This window comes from Gracilinanus agilis, chromosome 1 (assembly GCF_016433145.1).
Source record: "Gracilinanus agilis isolate LMUSP501 chromosome 1, AgileGrace, whole genome shotgun sequence".
In the NCBI taxonomy this organism is placed as follows: domain Eukaryota; kingdom Metazoa; phylum Chordata; class Mammalia; order Didelphimorphia; family Didelphidae; genus Gracilinanus; species Gracilinanus agilis.
Genome location: NC_058130.1, coordinates 755,440,631 through 755,447,046, shown reverse-complemented (window position 1 = coordinate 755,447,046; position 6,416 = coordinate 755,440,631).

Genomic DNA, 6,416 nt, shown 5'->3' with positions numbered 1-6,416 from the left:
CGCCTCAGGTAATGGACTCTGTGTTTATATATAGACTAGAACCTTTTTTTCAGTCACTCGTTTTCCCAGTCTTGGGAAAGTCGTGCAAGATTCTACCCACTGATACAGTCCCTGCTCTCAGGAAGTTCAGTTTGACAGAGGGTGAAACAAGTACAAAGCATGTACAACCAATATCAGATTGCTTGTTGTCTCAGGAAGGAGGGGGGAAGAGAATTTGAAACTCAAAATGTTATCAAATGAATGCCTCAGATTGTTTTTATGTGGAAATGGGAAAGAATAAAATATCACTGAAGGAAAAAGAAGACACTCAATGCAACGAGCTTTATTCCAGACAAGATCTGAACAAGAAAAATCAGAGATGATCAACAGAGGAAGAGCACTAGTATTAAGGGTGATCTGGAAAGGCTTCTTATAGAAGGTGGGATTTTAGTGGATACCTGGAGGAAGTCTGGGAAGCCCGGTAGAGATGAGGAAGGAGGAATTTCCAAGAGTGAAAATGCCTTGAGTTGGGAAATGGAATGTTTATTGTGAAGAATAGCAAGGAGAATGGATCACAAAGTAAATGGGGGCAGGGAAGCAGTTAGGGAGAAGGTAAGTTATGATGGGCTTTGAATGCCAGTAGATTTTTGCATTTGATCTTGGGAATGATAGGGAGCCACTGGAGTTTGTTGTGTAGGGAAAGTGACATGATTGTACTGTATGTTAGGAAGCTCAATTAGAAAGCTGAGTGGAAGATAGACTGGAATGTCGAGAGACTTGAGGCAGGCAGACCTCCCAGAAGCTATTGCAACAGTCCAGACATGAAGAGATGAGAACTTGCACCAGGGAGGTGGTCTAGAGTGATCTTTGAAGAGGTAGTAGAGGAAGGATCTGGAGGTGGTTAGTAGACCTGCCACCCTCTTCCATCATCATCTGTAGTCACCATTCTTCCATGTCTGAAATAGACTGTCCTTCCACATCCCTCCCCAGTGCCTCTCCATTTTCATCAAACTAGTCCTAAGGCTGTTCCTGTTCTTCTTGCCTCCAAGACTTTGCACAGGTTCTCCCATGTTTGGAATGCGTGCCTTACTAACCTCTGTTCTGTAGAATCCCTCGCTTCCTTTAAAGCACAATTTCCATGCCACCTCCTACAGAAGACTTGTCAAGGTTCCCCTCCCCCCCTTTCCCTTATCCAGACTCCTACCATCTTGAAATTACTTTGTAAATATCTGATATTTACCAATTGTATAAATTACTTTGTACATAACTGGTATTTACCTACTTGTATAAATTACCATATGTGTGTGTGTAGATATGTATATATATATCATATATATGATATTTACCTAATCATATAAATTACTTTGTACATATCTGGTATTTACCAATTGTACAAATTAATTTGTATATATCTGGTATTCACCTACTTGTATAAATTACTATATGTGTGCATATATATATTTTATATATCATATATATTGATATTTACCTAATTGTATAAATTACTTTGTACATTTCTGATATTTACCTAATCATATAAATTACTTTGTACATATCTGATATTTACCTAATCGTATAAATTACTTTGTATATATCTGGTATTTACCAATTGTATAAATTACTTTGTATATATCTGGTATTTACCTACTTGTATAAATTACTTTATATATATATATATATATATATGGCATTTACCTAATGGTATAAATTACTTTGCATATATCTGGTATTTACCTACTTGTATAAATGATGAAAATTGTTTTCTCCCCTCCACAGAGCCAGCAGAATATAATCTTGAGGACAGGCACTTGGTTCAGTTTGGGCTTTGTGCCTTCCACATCTAGCACAGTCCCTGGTGCATAATAGGCCCTTGATACATTTGTTAAAGTAAATTGCATTTTTGAAGCTGTGAGAGATGGCAATGAACTTTCTTTCCTGAAGCTTTCAAAATGAGTCAGCAAGCCTTTCTTAGGTAACTACTATGAGCCAAGCATTATTAGGTGCAGGTTATAGATATATCGACATGGAATTTAGAGACCCCAAACTTGTGGCTTAGTGAGATCTGATGAACCCCAAGTTTTAGAAATAGTTTGTAGGTTGGAGACCCCCAAAGCTTGTGCTTCCCTGTTCCCAGGAGAATCCACCCTGAAGGGAATCTCAGACTAGCAGTTGCAGACTGAATAATAGACCCTAAGGTAAATGCTCAATACCCTTTTGTCTTAGGTAGTCTTCTCCATAGTATCAAAGACCCTGTCCCAGGAAGACTCACCTGGGCAGGGACCATCCTTGAGTATCCATTTTAAGTAGCCCCTTCCCTTTCACCCTCCCTCTGGCTATGATTCCTTTCCCAAGCTTGATTGTAAATCCCATCCTTACAGTACAAAGTCAATCATCTCTCCCAGCCCCTGTATCTTCCCAAATGGTATATAAGTTCCCAAATTTCCTTTGTTCCTTGGAGCCCTCATCTAGCGAGGTGTTGCTCCCAGGGGGTCAGGGAGCAGAGCAAAGCAGAGTTCACTCTGCATAAGAGGCCAAGTAGCCCTGTTCCCCCTTTCCCTTGATTAAAGAGTGGCTTTATGACTATTTAATAGTTCTGTGTTTTTTCTAAGTTAACCGATACAAAGACAAACAACAGTCCTCGCCCTCCCAGGGCTTACATTCCACCAGCAAATAAACTTTTCTTGGGGGATAGGGCTGGGGACTGGACCTGGGATTTCAGTGATCTAGAGAACTCACTGATGAGGAAATTTTCTTTACCAATGCAAGTCGGTGATTTCTCTGCCACTTAAGGCCTTAGAGCTGCTGTCAACGTGGAATCTAGAGACCCCAAACTTGTGGCTTAGTGAGATCTGATGAACCCCAAGTTTTAGAAATAGCTTGTAGGTTGGAAACCCCCAAAGCTTGTGTTTCCCTGTTCTCATAAGGATCCACCCTGAAGGGAATCTCAGGCTAGCAGTTGCTGACTGAATAATGGACCCCAGGGTAAATGCTAAATACCCTTTTCTCTTAGGTAGTCTTCCCCATTGTATCAAAGACCTTTCCCAGGAAGACTACCGGGCAGGGACCATTCCTTTAGTATCCATTGTGTAAGCAGTCCCTTTCCCCTACACCCTAGCCTCTAGCTATGATCCCTTTCTCTAGCTTGATTGTATCCTGTCAATACAATGTCAATCATTTCTCCCAGCCCCCTGGATCTTCCCAAAAGGTATATAAGTTCCCCAATTTCCTTTGTCCCTAGGAGTGGTCATCTAGCGCGGTGTCACTCCCAGGGGGATCAGGGAGCAGAGCGAAGCAGTGTTCCTTTAGACTCTGCACAAGGCGCAGCTCTGCATAAGAGGCCAAGTAGCCCTCATCCCCCTTTCCCTTGATTGGAGAGTGGTTTTATGACTATTTAATAGTTCTGTGTTTTTCTAAGTTAACACTGCCTAGAGCACTGACTCAAAGCTGCTAGCAGTCAATGCCAGGGTAATGCCAATCCTCTCTAATAGCTAATTGTTCATTTGTTGTTCAGTTGTTGTCTCACTCTTCATGATCCCATTTGGGGTTTTCTTGGCAGAGGTACTGGAGTGGTTCGCCATTTCCTTCTCTAGCTCATTTGACAGATGAGGAAACTGAGGCACCCAGGGCTAAGTTCTTTGCTCAGGATCACACAGCTAATAAGTGTCTGAAGTCAAATTTGAATTCAGCTCTTCCTGTCTCTAGGCCCAAGCTCTATCTCCTGAGTCACCTAGCTGCTTAAGTAAATAAATATAATGGGAAGTAGAGAATGGAAGAGAACACTCCCTAATCAATGGGAAAGGATTCGTGAGACTTTGAGATGAGGAAGACATATGTATGGAAATGAACAATTGAGGCAAACTGAGGCAGGGGGTTGAGTACTGAGTTTAGGAAGCTGGTAGTAATCCATTTTGTCAGAGTTATAGAATGCAGGAAAAGAAGTCTAGAAAAGTACTTCAGAGCCAGACTTTGGAGAGCCTTAAATGCCAGGGTTAGGAGTGGCAGAGCTAATGAAATACTAGCCTTGGGTCAGAAAAAACTAAATTCAAATTCTGCCTCAGACACTTAGTAGTTGAATGAACCTGGACTGAGCACTTAATCTCTAGCCTCAGGTTCTCCATCTGGAAAATGGGGGGGAATCATATTATCTACCTCACAGGATTCTTGTTAAATGAGATATTTGTAAATTGCTTCATAAATGATTAACAAACTTGATAAATGAAAGCTATGAGCCTTTTCTCCCAGAGGCACTTACCAAGGGGCTCCTGAAGGGGTTTTTTTTTTTTTTTTTTTAAACCCTTGTACTTCAGTGTATTGTCTCTTAGGTAGAAGATTGGTAAAGGTGGGCAATGGGGGTCAAGTGACTTGCCCAGGGTCACACAGCTGGGAAGTGGCTGAGGCAGGGTTTGAACCTAGGACCTCCTCTCTCTAGGCCTGACTCTCACTCCACTGAGCTACCCAGCTGCCCCCACCGGAAGGGTTTTTGTTGTTGGTTTGTTTGTTGTTTTTTTTAGCAGAGGAGTGCCTTAGGAAGATGATTTTGTTGTTGTTGATAAAACTCTTACCTTCTGTTTTAGAACCAATACCAAGTATTGGTTCCAAGACAGAACAGTGGTAAGGGCTAGTTAATGGGGGTTAAGTGACTTGCCCAGGGTCACACAGCTAGGAAGTGTCTGAGGTCAAGTTTGAACCCAGGACCTCCCATCTCCAGGCATGGTGCTCAATCCACTGAGATACTTAGTTGCCCCAGGAAGAAGAATTTTGATAATTACTTGTAGGAAGGATTGGTGTGATGGGGACTGGAAGGAGGAAGGTCTGGGCAAGAAGTGACTAAAGTCTCAACTGTGTGGAGCAAGGATGAATAAAGAGAGGATAGAGAATACAGTTGGATGGGGGTGGCAGGAGAATTGACAAAATTTGGCCACTTTTTAATTTTTTTTAAACCTTTACCTTCCATCTTAGAATCAATACTGTGTATTGGCTCCAAGGCAGAAGAGCAGTGAGGGTAGGCAATGGGGGTCAAGTGACTTGCCCAGGGTCACACAGCTGGGAAGTGTCTGAGGCCGGATTTGAACCCAGGACCTCCCGTCTCTAGGCCTGGCTCTCAATCCACTGAGCTACCCAGCTGCCCCCTTGGCCACTTATTGGAATGAGAGGTGCAGGAGGAAGAGGAATCTCAGGGTGGCTGACTGGTCCTCAGCAGAAGGGGGGAAGTTTGGAGGAGGAGTGGTTTAGGGGAGAAGAGAAGAAGGATTTGAGGGATTATTTGGGGTGTTCTAGAGGAGCCAGGAAGGTACTCAGGCTTCAGGAAGTCACTGAAACTTTGAAGCTTTAGTAATTCTAGGTTGGGCATTCAGGTGGGCAAGTGGATAGAGCAACAGGCTTGAAATCAGGAAGACCTGGTTCAAATCCAGCCTCACTCACTAGCTGGGTCACCCTGGACAAGACACTTAATTCTGTTTGCTTCACTATCCTCAACTCTCAAATGGGCTGGGGAAATGGCAGAATAGCTGTGTGACCTAGGGTAAGTCACTTAGCCCTGTTTGCCTCAGTTTCCTTATCTGTGAAATGAGCTGGAGAATTACATGACAAAATAGCTGTGTGACCTTGAGTAAGTCGCTTCTCCCTGCTGGCCTCAGTTTCTTCATCTGTGAAATGAGTTGGAGAAGGACATAACAAAATAGCTGTGTGACCCTGGGAAAGTCACTTCTCCCTGCTCCCCTCAGTTTTTTCATCTGTGAAATGGGCTGGAGAAGGAAATGGCAAACCACTCCAGTGTCTCTGCCAAGAAAACTCCAAATGGGGCCATGAAGACTTGGACACGCCTGAGAAATGACTGAACAACAAAGACAAACGATAGGTTAGGAACCTGCTACAAGAGAAGGAGCTGTTCAAAGAAAGTTCTCTAGAGAGTGTGATTTGGGGGGGAGAATTAAAGTTTGTCCGATCGTGTCGGGTTTATTAGTCAGGCTGGCATCATGGATAAAGTGATGCGGGTCTCCGTGGCTCTCTCGGGACCAGGGATGAGCCAAGCTGGGTCAGGCAGCCTAAAAACTCGAACTCATTGTTCAGCCCCTCCCTTGACCATCCCAAGACATCTTCAGTGGGTGGCGCCTAATTAAGAGACGGTCCGTCAGCCTATCAAGCCCTACCCATCACGGGGAACACATACCCAGGAGGAGAGCCCTTGTCCCCTTCTTTTATTCATTCATTTATTTATTTATTTATTTATCTATTTATTTATTTATTTATTTATTTATTCATTCATTTATTCATTCATTCATTCATTCATTCATTCATTCATTTATTCATTCATTCATTCATTCATTTACTTATTTATTTATTTGTTTATTTATTTATTTTTAAGCCCTTGTACTTCAGTGTATTGTCTCATAGGTGGAAGAGTGGTAAGGGTGGGCAATGGGGGTCAAGTGACTTGC